Source organism: Protopterus annectens, chromosome 9.part0 (assembly GCF_019279795.1).
Source record: "Protopterus annectens isolate FY-2018-M chromosome 9.part0, PAN1.0, whole genome shotgun sequence".
Taxonomy (NCBI): Eukaryota; Metazoa; Chordata; order Ceratodontiformes; family Protopteridae; genus Protopterus; species Protopterus annectens.
This window is the reverse complement of record NC_056743.1, coordinates 889,423,470-889,449,887: the sequence shown is the minus strand read 5'-3', so window position 1 is coordinate 889,449,887 and position 26,418 is coordinate 889,423,470.

Here is a 26,418-nt window from a genome sequence, read left to right as displayed (position 1 = left end):
GTAAAAAGTATAAGATTGTTATCCATAGTATCTGACAATGCAGTACTGCATACTTTTTCTGATATATTGTTTGTGTATATATTTGTGTGTTTTCACAACTACCTGGTCTTTAGAGCACTTATTGTAAATCATTGTGTCCACTACTATTCACTAACACTGCATGGCTCTTGCAGTGCAGGTCTTTGAATCATACCATACATGTTTTACATACATTTTACTGTGCTCTGATTCTGCACACTGTACATTGTATTTTGCCCATGAAACTGTATCTCAAATGTCTCTATTTGGAAAAATGTTGCTATTATGAGGCTTGTGTTCCCCTGTATATGATGTCCATATTTTTGGAGGTATGTACCTGTTTTCAAGCTCATTTTACCCCTTACACAATTTTCTTAATCCCCCTTATCATACATGAGTTTTGAAGCTGTCTAGTACACAGAAAACCACACTACATGACCAACTAGTGGCACCAAGAATTAAAGAACGAGGACACACATCTTATTCCTTCCTTTTTCAGAAGCAAAAATAAATGACCTATTGTGAAATTTTGTAATATAGTTCATTAAAGTCTACAAATTTTACAGTATGTCTTTGATAATATGTTTATAATTTTCCATCATTTGTGTTAGTCTTTATTTTTTAAACATGTTTTTGAATACTATCCCACAGTTATGATTAGGTCTGAAACCTGTTAAATGATGAGTCACTGTGCAGAATAAAGATTAGAGTGGCTAGCCTGCACATGGTACAGCACTACCATATCCTAGCACTATATGACATCTTGCCCTTAATTCCAAAAACTAACCTAGGATACCCCTCTTAAACCCAGTCCTTAATCCTAAACAGCCCACTCTATTACAGGACCGAATAACATGGATATGCAATTTTAAAAGTCTCTGTGGTGAGCTTGATAAATTTGGACATTGTAAGGCAATGTAGCAATTGTCTCATGTTCTCAGACAATCAGTTAATCATTAAAGAAAATAATGCAGTATGTGAAATATATAAATACCCAGCTTCCTTGGAGGCAAACATTGCATACAAATGAGGTTGTCAGGAATACCCATATTTCATCCCACAAATACACACTGCTCAGTACACAAACAGATTGTCTTACTCTGAGGAGCTTAAAAGAAACCTTCCCAAATCTCAAAGACCTCCAAAACCACCTAACAGCAATATTGCTCCTCAGCAATCTCTAAAACACACAACAAAAGCAACACTACACATCTGACATAAACCTGCACATGATTGCCTCCAAAAGCAAGCCTATAAGGCAAGCATATACTGTATCTAATAATCTTGTCAATGGGGACTCCATCATGTGACACACAGATGCCCCCTTCACCAGATTAGACAAGGAGAAGATAACAGCTAATTGCTTATCTGGAGAAAGGATTCACAATATAATGCACGCACTCAAGTTACTGCACCCCAGGTACTAATATAATTCGATCATAGTCCATGTGGGTGTAAATGACCTGAGGTGTACCTTACTGGACTGTATGAAATGAGACATAATGGATCTCTTGGAATATGTGCCACAGATAGGTATGAGCCTTGCATTGAGCAGCATGATACCTTCACCTAGGTTGATGCCACAGTATGAACATAAAATGATTGATTTGAATAATTGGTTAGTTTCTGGAGTCACTCCAGGGGGATCCATCATCTTTCAGCATGGGAGGACAAGGTGAACAGACCACTTTACTTTGCCAAGGTTGGGCTGCACCTGTTCCCCCTAGGCTTTCAGATATTGGCTAAAACTTTATCCACCACCTTAAAGCCCTTTTTAAGCAATGCCAAAAGACAAAAGTACGAACATAGTGCAAAAGTTTTCAAGCAACTTTAAGGTGTTTCTGCTCAATGCAAGGAGCTTACTGGGGAATATAGACATCTGTGTCATGACCAAGACATGGTTTAAAGCCATAGAAAGTACTCTGGCAGTGCAAGGCTACATAGACTTCCACACATTTAGACCAACAGCAGCACAGAATAGTGCCAAAGATGAAGGTGTCTCTATCTACATTAGCAATAAACATACCTCTAGGTTGGTTGAACAGGATGATACCATGGAGATCATTCATATGCAAGTCACCATAGATAAGGTCCCTTACCATATCATGGCTAGCTACAGGGTACCATCTACACCCCTAGAGTCTCATGACACTTAACTAAAGCTACCATGTTTACTATCCAACCAAACAGTGTATTCATGGATGACTTTAAGTACCCCTCTATAGACTGGGAAGCTTACACTGCCTCAAACTCAGAGGCACAATTCTTACTGGACTTTATTAACAGAAACACCCTGGAACAGGGTATGGTACTCACTGACATGGGAACGTTGTACCCCCCATGTCACATCCTCACTAATGAGGTTGGATCACAAAGCTGTTTCCTTTGAAGTAAAAATCAACATGGAAAACCCATCATAACCAAAACCCGTAACAGGAAGTATTCTAGTGCAAAGTACATCCTATTAAGTGATAGTTTGGCAAAATTCAAGGATCCTCCAAAGATTATGCATAACTATTTACAGAGCCCCAATGCAAACACTTAAAAAAACACTGGCAGAATCCTCACCTAAACAGGGTATATAATAAAAGAATAAAAGTCATAGCCAAAATCAAGAAGAGCAACTTCCTTAAGGACAAGTGCTCTTTTATGCAACTAAACAAGGAACTATGAGGGCTAATTAAGTCCAACAAGGCAATCTATGAGGCCAGTACAGTCATGCAGGCTAAGGACAATCGTAAGATTTTCTTCAGCTATTTCCAGAACCTTAAAGGTAGCACACTGCAGTGTACTGAACTAGTGGTGTATGGTACCACATTCATTCAGTGTGACATAGCAAACCTACTAACTGATAAATTCAGCTCATATTTTATCACCCAATTCTCCCCAGGTCCACCAGGTAAAATCCCCCTACAGCTTACTACTCCCAAGTATTAGCAGGGAGCAGGTGTCGGCAGCACTTGCTAAAGCCAAGAACACCACCTCCATGGGTCCTGACAACATCCTCAGTTGCCTCCTGAACATTCTAAAATACACCCTATGAGGACCACTTGAGGCACTCTTCAACTGCAGACTTGAAACAGGCTACATTCGAAGTGAATGGAGAACTGCAACAACCATTCGCCTCCACAAGGGTGGATCATCAACTGACCCAGGGAACTACAGACCCTTCAGTCTAACAAACCTAATATGCAAAGTTATGGAACAAATTGTCAAGGAAATGATAAACAAGGACATTGACAAATTCCAGTTTGGCTTTGTTAAGGAAAAGTCATGCTTACTTAACCTGACAGACTATTTTGAGAGGGTCATCAAAGCAATGGATGAGAGGAAAACAGTGCATACTGATTATCCTGACCTAGCCAAAACATTCGATACAATATCCCACTCACGCATTGTTGACAAGCTCTCTGAGCTTGGCATAAATCTCTGCTTAACTCACTGGATTGCTGGCTGGTTCAAAGGCAGGACCCAAGAAGTCTTGATCAGTGAGACCACCACCACCAGGAGACTGATCACCAGTGGAGTACTTGACATCTACTTAGTGGAAGTCAAGTCTAATGTTAAAGGCCTCTGGCTCACCAAGTTCTCAGATGACTATAAATTTGGAGCTATTATACAATCCCCCAAGACACAAACATTTTGCAAGAGGGTTTAACACAGAAAAATAACTGGTGCCAAAGCCATAGCCTAAAACTCAACACCAAAAATGCATTATAATGCCCTTTGGGAAACTGTCAACACAAGTTAATTATTCCATCAATAAAACACCCCTAAGAGTTAACCCAGAAGTAAGATATCTGGGAATATATGTACACAACAATCTGGCCTTTGACTAACATGTAGTTAAGATAGCAACAATATCATTCTATGTCACCCAGCTTATATATGTAAGGCATAGCATTCAGGTCCATGGAAGTTATATTAGCAACCTGACCCTTATCAAACCTATCACTGAATACAGTGCTCTATTTGGACAGTATCTAACCAGACACCTGTAACAGTGGAATGCACACAAATGTTTCTCAATTCAGGGCATGAATTCCCTGCCCTGCACTGATCACTTAAAGGCTTTTTCTCTGTATTCAGTCTTCTACAGGCTGCTGAGAGGGGATCTTTGCCTGGCTTCCTCAGACCCAGTCCTGATGGTTCTGTTGCACATGTACAAAACAAACAGCACCAGAAACACTAGATCCAGGGATCTGAACTCTGCTTGTGACATAAACAGAACATAGAGAGAGACATATGTGTCCCAAAGGATTCCCATACTATGGAATAGGCTCCCCATCCATGTAAACAGAGTTCTTCCCTGACCCTATTTAAATGAAACTTTGACAACTGGATGGGAAATTGTACATTTACTCCTAGTTTGACCCCATGTCCCTTATGGACAGAGATCACCATAAAAAATATTATCCTAATTAAGCCTCTTACTCCTACAAATTCTTAGTTGCCTGCCTGCTAACATGCCTCTTCATATAGACAGCCATGCTACACTGGACCCAAATGGTTTGGGGTGTGCAGCAAGGCTTGTAAGGGCCCCATAGTGGTCATTAGCCTAGTAAAAACCTATGGATCTATTTCTACTGGAAAAAGGAAAACTTATGTGCTATTTGGTATTGAAATGTTATGCTAATTAGATGTCCAGATGTTTAGCTGGATGTACCTACTTTATAAGGTCCTTTGCTCCTATTTTCAATGTCTATGGGTTGAATGGTATGATACGTTTTCTAAACTGTTGCTTTTTCTGGGTTTTATTACAATTTGTTTTGGTCAAGTAATTTCTTATCTTAAGAGAACAAAGGCACCAAACCCAAAGGTAAATAATAAACTCCGCATTACTATATAAGAAAAAACAAAAAATAAACAGTGTAGATTTCGAAACATGGCCAGTTTACAATGCAAGTTCTTTATTATAAATAAATGGTAAGCACTTTCATGAGGATCATAATCTCTTCATCAGACCATGTTAAAAATACATCAATCAGCATCACAAACTTTTAAAACCAAATTATCCAGTCACAAAACTACCCTAATGTCAGACCCTTTTTTCTTAAAGCACTGCAGGCTAAACACAACCTAAGTTCTCTACAGCATATACAACATATCTATTTATACACCCAAAACACACATGCTGCAAAACTGCATCAATTAAAATACATGCATGTTGAGTAAAACTAACATATTTAAAATATTTATATGACTACTATATGCAAAACACCTGAAAACACATATAAGACCTATAAAAAGTAATAAAATACGTGTCTAAGCTCTCAAAGCTGACTAAATAAAGTATTATATTTTATTTATAGACACCTAGGCCCAAGTATATAATTCACAATTACTTATAAAACAATTACTTAAAAAACAGTATATAGATATATTAAAATAAAGGACTTGCATTGTAGACTGGCTGTGTTTCGAACTCTACACTTTATTTTTTGTAATTTCTTATCTTGTTTTGATATTTCAGATTTAGCATTTTTAACTTTTATGTTTTTCCTTCACCCAGCCATACCCAGTTTTAGATGATGTACTTTAAACAGTTTGCTCATAATGAGCCATGTTAATGTCCTTTTGCATGACGGATGGTAGTCTAACTAAGCATTAAGGTATACTGGGGAATGTAGAAAGTGTTACAAATTTTTCTACATTTTTCCTGCAGTAAGCTTTGTGGATAAATGCAACATTAACATGAGTCTGGAGTGGCTTATCACTGTTATTTTTAAACGAGTATATTGTTTAAAAGCACTTAATTTTCATTGGTGACTGGTTCTGGTACATACGTAGACATAAAATGTGTCATTGATGTGTGCTTGTGTTTGCATTCAGTATGAGTAGTCTGTACCTCTTAAGGGTCCCTTATTTTTGGCTTAAATTCTTGATGTAGCCCCCCTACTGTTCTGGCTTTCTGACAGGGTGCTAATGATTACAGGGAGAAAGTAGTGCAAAAAATGAAGTTGAAATAGGCTATATTCCTCAGAGAATGCATTTTAATTCAATTCCGGTTGTTCTATCAATATTCTAACTGAAATGTGGACATACTTAAAAATTGTCTTTGACTTATGGCCTTTGATCCTTAGTTTTTTTTTTGCTTAGTTTCTGATTTTGACGTAAAAATAGAGGGCTCTTAAGAGTATAGTCTCTGACACTTTTTTATTAACCGTTTAGCTAGTGATAATTTCCATTTGATCTCTAATCTACTGACACGCTGTTAAATTGCTAAAACCAACAAGTCTTTCTAAACAGCTTTTTAAACATGTTTATGAGCATACATTGTTTTTTGTAATGGTAACAAATCGATAGATTTTATAGGCATCAGAGTGTTTTAGTGACTGCAATACAGTGCACTACACTGAAACATCTTTCAGCAGTGGATTCAGAATTCATAAAGAACAATATGTTGTCACCACAAAGACAATTTCTTTCACAACAATGTCAGCTGCTACCCACGGTTGTGTTTACTTTGATCCAAGCAGGTTCCACCTTCCACCCAAAGCCCTTTCTTAATGTACCTTCCTCAGCAGTAGCTGTTAAGTGACTAACTGTATATCACAGAGATGTAAGATTCACTTCCTATTAATGAATGAAGTGAGTAACATCAGGAAGAAATGTCCTACTTTCTGTTGCAAATCTGATTTTATGCTACTTCCTTCTTCTTTCGGCTTTTCCCGGTTAGTGGTTGCCACACCATATCACCTGTCTGCTCATGATTGGCAGTGGAGTTTTACGGTGTCGAGTTGCCAGCCTGGTGCCCAACCTTCCACAGAAGGCACACACACCCACGCACTCACGCCTAGTGCCAATTTAGAGTGTCCAATTTCATGTTACTTACTACTTTTTGTAAATTACTCGTCTACTGAGAGTAAAAGAATCTGCTATGATCAAATGATTCCCCAAGGCTTGGAAGACTGACAGTATTTTTTACACTGACACAGGTTCACATTTAGTTATAGGTAATACAGTAACTGCTCAACTTCTCTTAGCCAAAATTCCAAATAAAGCCAACCCTGACCAATTAAATACCTTTTCCCAACAGATATTTCTGAGTTCTTGATTCCAGGATAATACAGGACCCCATGCAAGTTATGTAATACCGTAAGTGAGGTGAAACTAATTTAGGGAAATATTTAATGCAGGTAAAAAGGTGAAGAAATGTGAAGTAGCCAGTCTATTATCAAACAGACCTTCCAGTAATGCATAAGAACTGAACTGGAAATAATTTATTACTGAATATGTTTGTTATACTTGCAAATATACTATTTCAGATATACGGAACACTACCATAAAATTTAAATATGTTGCTCACATCCTGTTAAGGTAAACAATCACATCTTCCAAATGGGATATACATCTTTATAGAAAACAATTCTGTAATTTAGTTCCCTATCATGTAGTCACAACTGTTGCATAGAAATGAGATAATGCATTTGTATTCATTAACTAAGTTTAGGATTTAGCATATTTAATGACACAATTTAAATTCAGTCCTATTCAGTCTAATATTAAAAGACAACCTAATGGAACTACTATTCCACCTAATATTTTAAGCACTGGATCTTAATATTTTAATTCTTCTCCAGGTTCAGATTCAGATATGCCTTTCACCAGCAGAAACTGCAACTGCACCTAACCAGATCTAAAGAGTGTCTCATTATCATAGTGGAGGGAGTGAGAGAATACAAAGAATCAAGTGAATTATTTCAGAACACAGAAGATTATGATCAGGTTCCTGATAATATCCATGCTGCAATATAATCAAGAAATGGATATCAAGAACTCCCTATTGAAAGTTTGAGAGTCATTGATTTGAGTCCTGAAGTAATGAAAGTTCAATTTAACAAAAGTAATGGCAATCTTTGAAAGTCATAGTCACATATTTAAAACATTTTTTTTTGCAGAAGCAACTTTTCTGCACCCTCCCACACTCCCGCTTCACAGACACACACACTCCTGATTCACAGACACACACACACACACACACACATATATATATATATATATATATATATATATATATATATATATATATATAGTTGTATCCTAACTCTGAGAACACTGCACATTGGAGAAGAGGGAATACTCTAAGATACAGCAGTTTCAGAGCTAGTATTTATTTCCTCATAATTGCACATAAATTCTTATAGTTCTAAGGATCACCGTTTCAGTTCTTGAACATACAATGGCCCTCCTCCCACCTCATGATAATAAATTAATCTCAAGAGCAGAGTGAAGTAAACCTGAAAGGTGAATTCTGCTCTCTATTTTCAGAAACCTGAAAGTAATTCTTTGTAATGCATGTAACTCTGTGCACTCCATGCACTACCTGTTACAGACGAATTAAAAAAAGATTGTAGAAAAGCTAAGTGTTTACAGTGTTAAAAGCTGTAAAACAAAATGTTGCAGCAACACAGTTCTTTGTAATACACGGACATTTTGCTGTTACTATGTACTTAGAGACATAAAAGAAAGAAAACGCTAAAAGAAAGAATTATGGTGCATTGTGTTCTACAGCTTTTAAAGCTGTAACATGTCTAATCATTTGTCACAGATAGCTGCCAAAACTAAGTATGTAGTGATCCCACAATATCTTTAAAAGCTATAATACACTTCAGACCGGCACATGCAAATAGACCAAGTATGACAGCCTGAAGCATATTACAACTTTTAAAACTGTTTGATATTTTGCTGTTGTTCATTGGTGGCAGCTGTTTATGCTTTAGTGTAAGATTATAACATAATAGTGCAAGAAAGTGTTTAAACTTTGTAAAACACTGTTCTTAAGTCAGAGAGGTGCTTAATAACATTTTCTCTCAATTTGGAGTATAATTGTGGCAGTCCATCTACTACATAATTATTATAGATATCGCTTGCCAAAGGAGGAAAGGGAAGCAAAGATCACATGACATACAAAGATATACAAGTCATAAATCCTCCAGTCAAGAATGCTAATAGTTTGGACTATAAAAATACCTATACAAACACTTCCAATTAAAAATCTTTAACCTTATGGAATTTGTTGCCTACTTGGGAGCCATACAGGTATCCTCCCATTGTTCCTTTGTACACTACTTTTCATTTTCTCTTCCCAGTCTTCTCTAACTATGTCTGACAGATTTTCATATATAAAGCAAATGCTGGTGGCTTGATGAGAGAGCAAGGTAAGCAGGAATATGTTTTTGGAGAATGTAATGAATTGTCAGATTTAAAAATTTCCCAAAATAGTACTTTGCCAAAAATGTTGGGGGAGAAAATGCTTGTGACTAAGGACATTATTCTTCTGAGTTGGAATATAGGATCTGAATTGTCTAAACATAGTAAGATCATATTGAATTTAATGCTATTGGTTGCCAAAAAAGCAATTGCTAGAAAATGGAAATTAAAACATAAACCAACTTTAATATAATACTGAATATAGTAAAGGAGATAAAGAAACTGCAGGTGAGATATTTTTTAGAAAAGTGGAAGAGCAAATTACACAGAAATTGCATAGAAATAAATGGAATTTGTGGGAACAAAACATGCAGCATAATGTTCAGGAGGAGTAAATTTTAAAGGATGGCAGGAAATGAACAATTTATGTAAAGTGGGAGTGAATGATAACTGTTAAAAAGAAAACTTATGCATATTGCTTGAAAAAACAATGAAAAATATTACTGTTTTGTTTTAATTTCTTTTAATGTATATTTCCATTGTTTTTATTTTTATTTAAAATGTGATGATAATGATGTTTAAAAAAGTATGTTGATAGCAGTCATTAAAAAGAAAAGGAAAAAAGAAAATGAATGGAAGCTTTTGGCAAAGATTGCCAAGGACAAAGTAACACTGAAATAAAAAGTTCAGTCCACCTGTTTGTAATATCAAGAATGACTTGCAAAACATAGAACTTAACTGAATTTTAGCAGTATATTATTAGGTGATATTGGGGACAGCCACGGTGGTGCAGCAGTTAGTGTTACTACCTCACAGTAAGAGGTTCTCTGGTTCGATCCTCAGCTGGGGTGCCTTCTGTGCGGAGTCTGCATGTCCTCCCTGTGGTCGCATGAGTTTCCTCCAGGTGCTCCGGTTTCCTCCCACATCCCAAAGACATGCTGTAGGTGGATTGGACTGGACACATTAAATTGGCCCTAGGTGTGAGTGTGTGTGTGTGTCTTCTGTGGAAGGTTGGCTGGCAACTCGACACTGTAAAACTCCACTGCCAATCATGAGCAGACAGGTGATCCGCTGTGCTGACCCCTAACCGGGAAAAGCCGAAAGAAGAAGAAGAAGATTAAGTGATTGATATTAGCAACTGTATAGACAAAAAAGGCATATCTCCCATTATCCTAAATAGTGTGGAAATCTTTTTATTTTAAGATATAGTTTAAGCCACAGTAACAGCAAAATGCTTGCAAACTTATTTTTTTTTGGGAAAACATATCATCCTAATATCAAGTCACACTAACAAGGGGTAAATCATGTACATTTTTCCTTTGTTCCACATCAATAAAATACAGACAGCTTTAATAACGTTTAACATTACAACCTCAGTGACAAATCTGGGATTAATTCAGAGCCTCTCTGGGAGTATTTATTCTCCTCTCATTAACTGTGTTTTTCAACACTATCAGCTACGTAAATGGTCATTAGAGAAATGAGGGACTTGCAAACTACTGAGACAGACTCACAGCAACAACCCCTGGAGTCTGCAATAACTTCAGAGTGGTATTAAATATTTGAGCTGATTTGCCTGCAGATTATGTTAGCATGTTAAGTATTTGTTATAGATTTATTTGAATTCCAGACCAGTCTTGACATCTATCACTGATTGTTATTATGATTCAGTCTGCACAGATTATATTAACTACATGCCTGTTTTCTGCAGTTTATTGAAGTCATATATCAGCTTTTTAGAGATCATGGCCATGATTTGAAAAGCGCTTTGAGCTAACAACATGTCAATGCATGAAGATATTTGATTCATAAAACCCAGGAGAAGCCAGAGAGCTAAGCAAGGAAGAAAAGAGTATGTCAAATACTCCCGGCATTGTGTACATAGCAGTACTGCCTGCTGATAGTATTAACTGTGCAAGCAGTGGGATTCTAGTTCACCTCCAGTGCAGACACGATTGACAAACCATGATCAGCATGGTTAAATAGAGACAAGCTTAATGGGAATAAACAGCTGAAATATGTTAAAACACATATACTTGTGAAAACAAAGCAAAATGTTGGCTTATCATTTAAATGAACTTGTAACCACATTTCATCAGCTTTTTCAAAGTATCTCTGCATGTTATCGAGTCAGTTGATATTACTGAGGGATTTCACATCATATTATTAATAATACCGGCAGCATGAATGAGTTTAAAAGTGGTCTGAAGAGCACCAACATCCACCGGCAAGAGACTTGTGATTAAGAGGTAAAAGCTACCTCCAAGAGCAATGGAAACACTTGCATTGCTGTTTATCATTGACATATGAAAGGCTGTTCTTGCCTGCTGGCATTCAATTGTATGTGGAATGCTTGGTAAGAGGGCAATGATGGCTGTAACAGTTCATCTGAAGGGCGTCTTACCAGGCCTCGAGAGACTAGGAAATACAGGATCAGTATAGCATTGACAGGGATACCCTGGCCACTGTGTAACATATGTGCAGGAAACATATGGCCCAAAATGGTCTTACTGGGCAATACATCTGGAGACTAATATGCTGCCGTGTACATGTAGCTACAGGGATATTCTAGTGGATGACTGGGGATGTGCTGAACGTGCTCCAAGCATCAATATTCAGGATTCTTCAACAGCATGGTGCAGCATGTCAAGCAACACTCAATGTTTCCTCATACAGAACTAGAATGTTCAATTCCCATGTATAACTTCTATTCCTATTCTTCTCCTAGCCTAGCCTATTATCTTGCATCCTGTTATAGGCTTTCCAGTAGTACTCAGTGTCACAGGCTCCACTCAGAAAGCAAGGAAATACATGGAGTAGCATTGCAATGCAAATGTCCCAATTAAAGTGCATATATCCAACATGGGTGACGCTTCATTGCCTAAAGCACAACTGCATCTGGGAATGATGATCACAAATGCTATGCGAACATGTTTTTAGCTCACTGGGAGAATAAAGTCCTATTCGAAACTGAAGAATACAGACAATCTGTAATATTTTACAGACGCTTTGTAGATGACGTCTTTATTTTATGGGGAGGGGATACTAGTGCTTTGATGAGATTTTTCACCATGATGAATGGCCTTACTAGTTACTTAGTGTTCACGATGAACCACTCTACTGACAGGATAGATTTCCTTGATTTATTCGTAGAGAAGTTAGATAGTGGTTTAGTGAATACAGGTGTATACCGTAAACCTTGCCATCATAACACGATTTTGTCAAGACACAGCATGCATCCACAACACATATTTAAGAACATTATCAGGGGACAAGGGATGCGTGTGTCTAGACTCAATGCTACTAATGCAGGTTTTGAGACAGGAATTACAGATTTGAAAGATAGATTAATCGAAAGAGGGTATAGTGCTGAAGAGATTGAACACCAATTAGAGGACATAAGTGAACTTAGGCAAGGTAGAGCGGCTCCATATTACGGACCAAGACCAGAGAGAGACGATGAAGTAAGGATAAAGAGGAATGAAGTTAAGTTCTCTATACCATATACTAATGATTCTTTGATCCTCAGAGACATAGTTAGTAAGCATTGGTCCATTTTATGCACAGACGAAGGAATCAAAGAAATAGTGGGAGAAGAGCCGGGTTTCTTATATAGGAATAAATTGAATCTGAGAAGACTATTATGCTACTCTAGGAAGGATGAGCGACAATCAGGACTTAGTCATACAGAACCATGTGGACATTGCAACCAGTGTGTTTATATAGACAATGGAACTCTGTTTATACACCCAGATTCAAACATAGAGTTTAGAACTCAAGTAGCAGCCACATGTATGACTAAGAACATTGTGTATCTGGCAGTATGCCAGATATGCAATGCGTTCTATGTTGGTAAAACCAACCGTAATTTTAAGGATAGAATACGTGAACATGTGTACCATATGAAGAAAGGTTATACACATAATGCACTGGCCAAACACGTAGTTGAGTTAGGCTACGAGCATCACTTTTTATTTAGGGTCTTAGAAGTGATAAAACCAAATATCAGGGGTGGGGACATAAGAAACCACACTGAAGATAGAGAAAGCAAGTGGATTATGAGGTTAAGGGCTGATAGAGGCTCGGGTTTAAATGAGAGAGCCTCTATTAAACCAGCTTTGAATAAAAGAAGAAACATTAAATTCAGGTAACATGTATTCACAGAACTATCTGGTATTTTACTATTTTCTACTCTTTTAATATAAATAATGTATAACACCTAGTCATAACAAGGGTAGTTTTAGGCATATGTTACACACTTTATTAAAATATATATACATATATATATATTTTTTGTATAAAATGTAGATAGACATATGCTTTTATTCTTCTTTTTATATTACAGATGTTTTTATCTATATGTGTTTACATTATATTTGTTTACATAGATTTTGTATATTTCCTATATGTTATTTGACATTTTAATAGTTCGCACATATTTTCTATTTATACATATGTATGCAGATGAATTATTTACACAGTGTATATACAGTCACACGCAGAGTGTGCTGTTATGGAGTTGATTATTATATTAAGTGTTTTTAACTATATGAGTTTATATGTATAGTCAATTAATTAATTATTCAATTACTTAATGAGATATGTAATGGTATATATAGGTGCATTATGGGCAGTAGGGGTTAGATCTGATGAAGCTCATACCTGAGTGAAAGCGCTTATCGACTGCTTACATAGTGTATTGTATGGTTGTATTACAATACTGTGGACTACTGAGGAATAAAACGTTCAATTAATCCAGGTATAACTTCTATTCCTATTCTTCTCTTAGCCTAGCCTATTATCTTGCATCCTGTTATAGGCTTTCCAGTAGTACTCAGTGTCACAGGCTAGGAAATACATAAGCACAACTGCATCTGGGAATGATGATCACAAATGTATGAGTGTTACAATGTATACATCAAGCTTGGGACTGCCATACCTTGGATTATTCCCCCCTTACAGGTACAACAATCTTGGAATTTTATATATATATATATATATATATATATATATATATATATATATATATATATATATATATATTTATGGATCTAGAAAATTTCCCCGAAAGTTAAATTAGTGTGCATTTTTCACCGAAAACACAATTCACCAAAAAACATTTCACCGAAAATGGTATATGGCCTTGTCCCCACTGTAGTTTGACCCTGGAGTTGGCATATATAGTAGGGGGGGTGTGGGAGGCACTGCCCCCCACAACGGGGGGTGTGGTGGGCATAGCCCCCCCCCACATTTTAAATGTGTTACACTATATACATGCATACTTGCAATTGCAATCCAGTACTCTTATCCAAACATGATATATACTTGAAATATGTGGGGGGGCGGTGCCCCCCATACCCCCTACTATATATACCAGCTCCAGGGTCACACTACAGTGGGGACAAGGACATATACCATTTTCAGTGAAATGTTTTTCGGTGAATTGTGTTTCCGGTGAATTATGCTTTCGGTGATTTGTGTTCGGTGTTATGAGTTTCGGTGAAATGTGCATTCAGTGAAATGTCCTAGACCCATATATATATATATATATATATATATATATATATATATATATATATAAATATGTGTGTGTGTATTTATATTGTAATGACTTTTGATATTTACTGTTTTATCTGATTATTGCAGTTATTTGATTGTAGTTCTGGGACTCTCAACTTGAGTGTCAGAGTTTTGTCATCAAGACATACAAAATTCTGGAAATGCACACCACCACTTGCACATGAGGTAGCTGTCAGTCACTCAGCCAGAAAAATATATTAAGGGTATATCTGACTGATGAGTACTGATATGGTATACAGGTTAACTATGTGTAGGTTGCAGCCTGCTTCTGTGGCACAGACATATATCCCTGACTATAACCCCGGTGACCAGGGTTTGATTAGTGGCCCAGCATTGTAGAGCCAGACATACAGGAGTAAGAGTGAAGATGCATGGTCCATTCATCTCTGCTGGGAATGGGGAGGGTTCTGTGCAGTTAGGGACACACTAGGTAGGTGCAATTTCCAAGGTGGAGAACAAGGAAGCCATCTCCCATGCCTTCAGAAAGGGTATGGACTATTTAAAGGGTGGGAGGTTGGCATAATGGTTAAGATGTTTACCTTGCAGACACAAGGTGCAGGGTTTAAGTCTCACATGGAGTAAATGGCTAGGCTTAAAATGGCCCACAAGGGCAGTTAGCCTAGAACTAACCTATGGAACATCTTTTGCAGTCAGCTTATTGCTTATTGTCTTCTTCAAATTCAGCTGAATATGAGTGGGAATGTTAGAGATGAAAATAAGAAAAAAAATCATAAACCACCCCTGATGGCTGCCAAAATGATGGTCCTGTAACATCCATTCAACTGATTTTGCATCAGGATGTTAGGGCTGAAAATAAGAAAAAAAATCATAAACCACTCCTAATGGCTGCCTAAATAATTGTTCCCACCTCACATTGAGCTGAGTGTGCTTACAGATGTTAGGACTGAAAATAGGAAAACAAATGTCATAAGCCACCCCTGATTGCTGCCAAAATGGTGGTTGGCCCAGTTAATCCTTATCTCAGCAAAAAGGAATTAATGGGACAGCTGATCAGGAAGAGGGCATGAGCAGCAGAAAAATAGAAACTATATGTTGGTTACAGTTTGGGCAGCAAATAGTTGTGCACCTTGATCCTTTTTAACCAAAAAATTCACTGTACACTTTCAGGTATTTTATGAATACTCACAAAGCCCTTTATTTTAAAAATCTAGCATAAAATCAAGCAGAAAATCAGATGATAATTGTTTATTTTTGTAAAAGAAATACTGGCGTTTTATTATAAGGTGACTACACTTTTGAAAATATTTAAGTTATCAATACACATTTTTTCTTTGGTTCATTTAGGAAAGAAATATTTTTTCCACATTTTCTCAAGCTTTTGTGGTTATTTTCTATTCTGGCTTAAACAGGTAATTCTAGTCATTTAAGCTTTTAAGTTTTGTAGGAAAATGGTTTTATATCTATTTTTTCCTCACAGAAGACCAGTTGAAGTCACAGATGTTGGCCTACAGAATATCCAAATTTATTTTTTTAGTTATCACAGCATTTTTGAAAGTGAATCAAAAAAAATTGTCTCATACAGATAGTACCCTCACGTGTTCTATGAAATACCACCTCTTACAGTGTATAACATCAGTAGTAAGACACAATCACAAATATTTAAATTAGATCCATAAAACACAAAGAGGTATTTTTATGTGGCCCCTTTAACTTCTGGATACTCGTTATTTTAATATATATATATATATATATATATATATATATATATATATATATATATATATATACACCATTTCCATGTATGGGCTCAGTTATCTGCATTTTCTGTCATTACTCAAGGATATTGTTTCCCCACAGTTCTAGGATACTTAGCGGGAACTTGCTTTTTAACTCTGATGTCTAACTCTCATGCATATGGGTATATTCTTCCATTTCTATAGCCTCATAGTGTATTAGTAACTCACACACTAATTATACTTCATTTATAAGGTCAGGTTACATCAGGCAGTCTGCACTACCCATAACCTGACCATATTCAGCTCATATTTGTCTGAATAGTGCCAGTGTTATGGGAAGGGCTTTTTTAAAATTTAGATGCACATTAAGGTTAGGGTCAGGGTTAGGGTTAACACACATTGCTAAGGTGGGCAGGGGGGGGGGGTTCCTAACCCTACCTTGTGTGTTTTTCCTCACGGGTTGACTTTGCATTGATTTTTGACAGTGCAATTATATGTATGAATACACTAACAATAGTTGTTTAGGTGTATCTGTGACAGTCAGTTATGCACAGGTTTTAGAGGCCATGGAATTCATGGTTGGGATGCCATGTGTGCTCTCTGTCACTGTTGTACCCTTCATGGCACATCTTGCATGTTGTATGCTCATTTCATATGTTGCCTTAGCACAGTGTGCAACCTGCAGTATGATATCCATCCAGCTATGCCATGCTGGCATTGTGACATGACAGTTATGTCTTTCTAATACAATTTAATTCTGCACCCTTGTACACTAGCTGTGGCCTGGTACTTCCACCCTAGGTATCTTATCGTCTTGGAGCAATGCCCTTAGGTCACTCTGTCTTCACATAGCTACATCATGCAAACAACCAGGGTATGTTGCAGTTTGGTTAATGATGAGGCCATCTGCCAAACACACTATTTGATGATTGAGTGATGGCACCCACTTCTGTTGAAGTACAGTTCTGCACCCTCTCCAGAAGGGATTTTGCTTGTTATGTAGGTGCAATTAATTGTACAAAGGATACGGGGAAACTGGTTATGGCATAGAACCATCATGATGTGAAGGAGATAAACTCATCTACCTTGCTGCACATGACTGCCAGGAACTGTCCGAGTTTATGACTAGCATCTGTCTGGGACACCACTGCACTATTAGCCATGTACCAATAGAATGGCCCAGAGACCAGTCTACCAAGGCTCAGAAACATCTTTGTTTCTGCTGGACAGGGTTACCTTGCAGGCTGCATGAAGACATGTTGGGTGAATATATCTCACACACAGCCTGCACCAGCCCTCTAGCTAATCTGCATCTGTCTATTATTTTTGATCAGTGAGCTGGCTTAACTGCAGACTGCCTCACTGCTGTGCTAGTTGTCTGCATATATTAGTAGACATTTGAGATCAGTCTCTACCGTCACCTGCAGGAACCTGCTCTATTTTGTTGCACTTTCAGCGTAATTCATTATTAAAGCTTTTTTGTGAAACCCACAGATAAATATTGCAATATGATAAGGTATTTTAATTTTTTGCTTCAGCAAATGTGTTATTTGCTGATTGCTTGCCATAATGTATTGGTGTATTCTGCTAATATTAGTTTGTTACTTTTTATTGTCATCAGTTACACATGTAATGTTTTTTAACTGGGCACAATTGTGCAGAGTCCTGATTATTCTATGCCATCCTTATTAGCATATTAATTTGCCTTTTGGTTGTTTCTGAAATCACATCTGTCTTTACTTTGCTGGAGTCCCTCTTTGGCTCACTCCACTGGGTGCAATCTTTTTTGGGAATGTGGTCTGAAGTATTCATTATCTCTTATAATACATGGCAAAACCAATAAAAGATCAGTCAAGAAAAAAGTGCCTTGTACTAGACAGCTATCATTAAATGTCTGTAAACAAGCAAAATAAAGTGAATGTTTACTTTTGGATAAAACCACCAAACCTAACATAGGCACAGTACGCAGTGAATATGGGTTGTATCCTGCTGCAATGATCCTGTAATTTGTTCATCTACAGTTATGGTGAGCACTTGAGCACTGTCACAAAACTATATTATGTATTTTATGAAGATAACCAGCAGTGGAAATTATACACTGGAAGAGTACCAGCACAGTTTATTTTCCTGGTTCCAGAAAACAGAGCTGGTTTAAATCATGCCTGGCGGGATAGCTGAAACAAATCTTGTTGTACTTTAAACTGAACATCATGTGTGTTTTGTTTGAAATCAGTGAATACATTGCTTAGAGACAACTTCATAAATAGTCTGATAAAGTTTTGAAAAAAAAAATGTCTGTTGTAGGATTCATCTGATGGACTGGGTATTAATACCACCCGCTGTAGTGTTGTATCTTACAAAAAATCAATTACCCTAAGCAATTGTACAGTGTTAAATAGTGGATGATCACCACTGCCTTTCAAGAAGGAGATAGTTACTCAGATTGCTTAATAGGTTAAATTCTTTTTACATAATACCAGACAGTCTTATCAACATAAATTCAATGCAGAATACATTCACTATTGCTTTTCACTGTAAAGGTTGTTTTTATAATATTTTGTTCACTGATAAGGTTGCTATTATAAGATCAGAACTTCCTCCTTCTGATTTCATAGACAGTTCCCTGGTCCTTGATCAGGCTCAGTCTTCTTTTTCTCAGTCAATATTTGTTGTTTCCAATAATCAGGAGTACTTCAGTATGACCTCAGGCTTGCATATTTCAACTTGACAGCCGATATTAAAACATTACCTTTTAATGGATGTTGTAGGCAGTTATCTTTTATCATCAGAACATTTGCAGACCGGAGTGGTTGACTGTAGATGAAAATATTAGAATTACCTAAAGGAGGTAGAGACAACATACATTTCTGGTGTACCTGCATTTTTTCATAAAATGTTGGGCGTTTGTAATTAATTGACAAGTAGCGGGAGATTAGAGAAAATATTAAACGTTTTTTCTAAAGGGGTAGATATTTAGGTGAGTTACCAAAACTCTTAATAATGAAGAGTATTGTGAATATCATAACTGATATGTGCTGATGTGCTGGTAGCTTAAACAGCCTCAATACAGTATAGAAAATGGAAATGTTAAGCCCCCTTTAGCTAGGAATTGAAGATTGTTTACATTTATTCTTAGGTTCTTATTATTTCTTAAAATGTTCTAAATTAATTTGTCAAAACTTTGTAAAAAAACAGAATATCCTGTAAAATGCTTATTTAATGATATTTTAATGATGGATACTATTGCCAGGAGATTAAATTTAAACGTATTCTAGTTATGTAAGTCAGCCTTTATTCTTCTCTAATACCAGACTGAGATTAGTCCAAATAAACATACTATATCAGATTTATATTTAACATTCAGATCTTTAAGGACATGGAGTGAATTAACACTAGCTATGAAAGGCAGGTTAAGTAACTTGTTTGTAACATTTACAAGGGAAATAATTGATGTGTAAAATTCAGTTTATAAACTGAATACTTGCAATTTGGCATTAATATTAAAGAGGAGGGGATGTCTTTTACTATGAGCAAAATTTCATAGCTGTGGTCTGTATACCATATTCACACATCTTCAGTGGTATGTACTGAACAAAGCAATGCAATAGTTGTTGTCTACTCTGCAAACAGAAAAAAAAAACAAATATTACAGTACAGCTGATTTTGCTTTGCACATTACATGATGAAAAATAAGTAATATACTATTTTAAAATAATTCCAGAGAGCAATATTTGGCACTGTACTAAATTAAAAAAAGATCTGCACACATTACTAGCATGAAGGAAACAGCAATGACCTTGGCTTCAAGATTATAGTAAAAGACATTTCCTCTTCATCATTAATGACAAACTCATTGCAGCTGCTTGGCATTGCCACTGCTTAGTGTGACTATCCAATGCAGTAGTGTTTATTTATGTTGGAAGATCTACTAAACTTTGCATTGTTACTGTACTGTGTAAAGTCACCACTTTGCAAAACTATCAATTTCAATAGCATGTATCATTGTCAGCAGATTTATTTCAGTTTTGATTTGTTTGTATAATACTTAACAAAGAAGATCTACTGGAGAAATGTGTTGCATTTTCTCATACATAGAAGCCAACATAAAAATGCGTACAAGTTCAGATAAAGATGTTAGTGCAGTTGTTGGATTCTCAAATGCAAGACGAAATCTGATGATCCTTGACAAAACTTAGAACTGGAATTATAATTTAGAATTATATTATTAAGTATAGTTTAGAAAGTGTTTATACAAAATATTTACATACCTAGAGGGAATTACAGAAGACGCCAGAGTTATGAATAATATAGACCGTTGCCATATAAACATAAAAACTGTTCAGGAAACTGCAAACCGCATATTTTGTTAATGATGTTTAAAACATGGGGTACATATACACTGTTAAAGTTGGCTATTTAATTGAAAAGATCTGTGGTGGATACAGCTATTGTACTGATGTATTCTGATCTGACTCAAGATGCTATACACTAAAGAAGGTTCTTTGTATTTTTAAGATACAAATTACAGTCCCCAAACTGAATACTTCTGGTTATAAATGTTTTTTTTATGGCTTGCTCCTTCACCTGATGGACATACATGCTTATTACTTGGACCAACTTTTAGGTCATCTGCAATGAGCATGGTGTTTCCGTACTATGAGCCTTACAGGTTTCTAACATATGTTTAATTAGCTGGGACTGGATGTATATTGTTTATATCTTACACTTTGAGTACAAAAATCCTAAGGATGACAGTAATTCTTGGCATACTATTTCTCAATGTTAGTAGGATGCAGAACTTAAGAAGGAAGATATATCTTTTTATGGTGTTGGAGAAAAATATGAAACTTGCAATATGCTTATAGGAACTTTTCTTGAAGCTTGTCAAGTACAGACTATGCTTACAAATACTGATAGATACCAAATACCTTTTGGAATCAAACTCCAAAAGAAAACCAGGAGTCATTATTTTATTTGAGAAGTATGCAGAAGTTACTATGTTAGATGTTTATGGAGGGATCCAGGACAGAGCTTTGTTACTGAACATTGCTTAATAAATCAGCATGCAATTCAAAATCCCCAAAAACTGCCAATTGAAATAAAATACCAGGCAAAATCTGTCCAACACAATAACCTTTAATTAACAACACTAAGTGTTTTCTTCTATTCACAATACAGAATTATGGCAACAACAAAAAGAAATTTAAGGGAGACATTTTTCTTGTACTGTTGAAAAAAGGAAGGTGGAGTTATATTACAAAAAGTCCCTATGATGGACTACTTTAAGGGGCAGGGGGAGTGAAACACACACACACACACACACACACACACACACACACAAGTCTCTCTCTCTCTCTCTCTCTCTCTCTCTCTATATATATATATATATATATATATAGCTATATCTATATCTCTATTATATATATATATATATATATATATATATATATATATATATATATATATTTAGTTCTAAACAATCCAAAACTGCTAGTAGCACAGTAACTGCTTATTACTAATTTTACATTTTCTAAACCTGAGGGCAGATATGCTGATTTATTTTGTTTTCTTGAAAAGCTATTTCTTGCACATGATGCATTCTGATGGCAGAGAAGATGAGATTTCAATGCCTTTTACTGATCACAGTCCATTAATTTTAAATGGAAGTAGTGAGAAGTAATGTCAGGTTTGGGAATCCTCAATAAAAATGTCAGTGACTTTTTTTGCAGTGACTCATATATTTCTTTCTTATATAATTGTTACACCATCAGTGAAAAGGTTTTACAAAAAGATAAAAAAAATAAATGAAATAACATGATCTTTTTAAAAGATGGCATAAGTTCTATATCAGTCATAGTGTTATATTTCCTGTTTTTCAAACCTGAGATTATTAGTGAAGTTGCTGTCACTGGATGTCAGGTTTATTCACCTTCAGGTCACAAAAGGCATAATAGGAAAGGAAGAATGCTGCTTTATATAACAGCATAAAATCAGAGTTATAAGTTTAAGCCTATATAGCTTTGTGACCTCAGTGGGTAAGAAATAACAGAAAAGAGTTCCAGATACCTTGCTGTGTGCTTTCCTTGGCAAAATACTTTCAGATGGGATAGGCAAAATGATGCAAGAGCAAAGTAGACAAATTTCTAAAAGAAGTGTTATATGATTTCATTAAACCCTAACATGGTGCACACTGAGGAAACTGACTAGAACAGAAATTCTACTGGGGGATGGGGACAGATAAGCCATGCCTTTTTAATGTGTGAAGGTATGGAGATCAATCTCTAAGTTGGGAAAACACTCTTAGGAATGGAAGTGTGTTTAGAGTGTAGTTGCCCTTTAAAAGATTCAATGTCTTTATAAAATCTCACTTAAAAATTTTAGAGATCTAATAATATTCCTTTATTATATAGGAACTCTATGGCAAAAGGGAAGTTAGCTAAGTTAGATGTCATAGTTGTTGAACTCTGTCAATGGTTTAAGAAGGAATTACCACCACATATCTCCTTCAAGTTTTACATTAAACTACATTCAGCAAACTCTATGAACTACATACTATATTTATATTCATATTTAACTAAAATAGGTGGATGTTACCTAATTCTATGACACAAACTGGAATGCTACTAATACTAATGGAAATCATGACAGGTATAATCCTTCTATACTTCCACTCCTCCCTATTTTAGAATTTGATGATCAGGGGTGGAACTCTTAGTCCCATGGTTCATACCTTTATGCAGATATGTTCAGTGCCAGTTAACAATGCTAATGATGCTAAAGTGAAGGGCTGTGCTGAAACCCACAAAATGTTTTGGGCTAAGTTTGCATGATGGACCAAACTAGTTTGGTTATATGTGAGTGGAACTGTATACGTGAAAAGCCATGATTACTTTCAGGCATTTTCATAATTGATAGCTGAGAGTAAGCTTGTGTAAGCCCACATGTATTACTGTCAGTCATTTATGGAAAGTGGTATTAAGTGTGGCTGTAACAAAGTGAATTTTAAAAAGATATAAGGTGCTATCTACTGAATGAAAGGGTATTTTTATGTGGACACCCTGATTGTTTCTTTATAAGGTTGGAAAGGGGAACATAGAACACCTAGAAACTGGAGAAAGATAAGTAAAGGGACATACAGAAGGAAGATATCCATCAGGAGTGTTGTGCTGGAGGAGGTAGGTGAGGAGGGGTACTATGTTTTTGGTGCGGGGTAGATCCTCTATTTTTCTAAATTTTCTTATAAAATAGGGAAGTTAGGAAAGGAATGAGGGAAGAAGGTGTAGGAGTGAGGATTAGGTAAAAGTTAAGAAAATCACACAACATAGACAAGACAGACAGGAACACTATGCTGGTCTGATTTTGGTGAGGGGCACAAGACATACAGATGCCAGACAGAAACAAAGAGGGAAGGGAAGGAGATGTTTGAACAGGTCTCACCCTGGTCCAAAGGCCCTCAATTATCCCCTCTGCCTGATGGTTAGGGGGGAACTCCAGTGTTGTGGAGGTGTTTAGTCACAGGTGGCTTAATGTTCAAGATGACCAGGTCAGCTCTTCATTGCTCTTATGTATCTTTGCACTGTCCACTCAACTGCATCCTCAACCAAGTACTGAAGCTTGTGCCATTTGCATCTTTCCAGACTACCATGCACAGGGGTGTCTACAGGACCAGCATCACCTGATCTTGTACAGATGTCTACATATGGGCAGACGGAGGTGGTAATTGTTTCCTGACCTGGGAGGTATATGGTTGGGCTGACTCCAGGATCTCTGGACCTGTTGAAAAGGAAAGATAAGGAGAATAAAGAAAACAAATGGGAAATAAAAAGGAAATAAAAAAAAAGAGAGGGAGAGACAGAGACACACACACACACACACACACACACACACACACACACACACACACACACACACACACACACTGGACAGAAGAAGAACTCACAGATTGCTGTTAAAATATTCCATTGACAGCGCATAGTAAACAATTACTAAGTACATTGCATGAACGTATACTGCATATTATAAAGATTAATAGTACTTCAAAATGGTTATATATTGACTGTGCTGCAAAGGTTACTTATAGATCTTTAATTATTTCTGCATTTGTGTAATATTTGCCACTTATATACTACTTTAATGTGTCACATAATACTTTCTTTTTTCTACAGAAGAGAACAGAGAATGCAAGACTGGCTTTTTTATACTCATTTAATGAAAATATTGTTTAATACTCATGAACACCTCCTGTAAAGAGTTTCAGTCTCCTTTGAGCCTGTTACTTGTAATAACAATGCTCCTTCTCAGCTACAGAAAGAAAACGAAAAGGAATGCATACTTGTTTACCAATGCTATATCTATGTTAATAGCTGCTTATTACATTTTTAAAAATATTTTTTCTAGTGGATATGATAAAATGGATGCGCAGTTTAAGTAAACAATTCAAAGTGCTGCCAATAATGACTGCTGTATTTATTCCCTGGCAGCTTTTGCCAACTTCACTATGTCTTTGGTACATGAAAGTGTTACAGGAAGTATTCCACTTCTGTGATATGGCACATTCAGAGGCACTGGAGTATCTGGTGATGGATGGGAGAAGGGTTAGCTATTGCTGCATTGATCTTCATTTCAAAGTTAAAGGTTATTTAACTTTAACAAGAACCTGTACCTGACCACAATAGTTGCAGTATGGTGTTCAGTGCTTACATGTGTTTTCTGAGTAAATATATTTCAACTACCCGCAAGGCATACCGTTCTTACTTAGTAGAAAATTAAGTGAGCAGTACAGCATGCAAAAAATGCTATACACAAATCAGTGTTATGCAGGTCATACATGCAATTTGTACATCCATCGAGTTGCTGGCTACTGAGAATTGTCTGCATACATCAACTGGACATAAGCTGATTTAAGTATATTTTCTGCACTTTTTGTGGTTTTAAAATTTGGACTGTGATTCCTCATATCTAGCTCTGTTGAAACTGTCTTGTGTGTGTCTCTGAAGCTCTGCAGTAGTTGTTAGACTGCTTTAAAATTCCTTTAAGTGTTAATTAGCTTGGGGGGTTTCTGCTAACATTAAAATCTGTGTTGGTTACATTTCTAGTAATCATTTTAAATCGAGTTGCTGGCTACTGAGAATTGTCTGCATACATCAACTGGACATAAGCTGATTTAAGTATATTTTCTGCACTTTTTGTGGTTTTAAAATTTGGACTGTGATTCCTCATATCTAGCTCTGTTGAAACTGTCTTCCCCAATCCCCCTCCCTGTTCTTGGTTGTAGTTTAAATTTGGTGGCTTTTGCAGTGCCCGCCCCACCGTAGATTTGATCCAGGACACTCCCCCAGTCCCATCTCTTTACCGCATTCTACCTAATAAACCTTTTCTGCACTTGCTTTTAGTCCTTTTTAATTTAATTACATTTTTTCAAACTGCGTGTGGACTAATATTGCTACATACTCAAGTGTGCCAGCTTGCACTGCATGTGAATTGTTTTTACTACTGTTTTTGCTACTTTTCTGAAAAAAAATAAAAATTATCTGCTTTTACTGTATTTGTGTTTCTTCCTACTTTATTTTGCTTTTGCGTCATCTTAAAAGTACTCAGTTGTATTTATTACTTCTTGGTGTAACTCATTCTAAGCCTTTTAGTTTAAGCACTTGGGCTTCAGACTAGTTGTTTTACATTAGGAAGGTTTGTGGCCTGCACTGTGGTGGCAGGACAGGTAGCTTACATCCTTCTAAGTTGGGAACTGCTGATTGAGGGCTCAGTGTCAGTTATTCTAAAAGTGTATTAATTCTGGTTCAGGCGCTTGGGCTTCAGGCCAGTTATTTTACACTAAAAGGGTTCGTGGTCTACACTCTTGTGGGAGGAGAGGCTGGACTCTACCCTTCTGAGCTGGGAATTTCTGGTTAAAGGCTTATAGTGCCTGCATATTTGAACTGCTTCTTACTGAAATTGGTACACCTTGTTTGCTGTA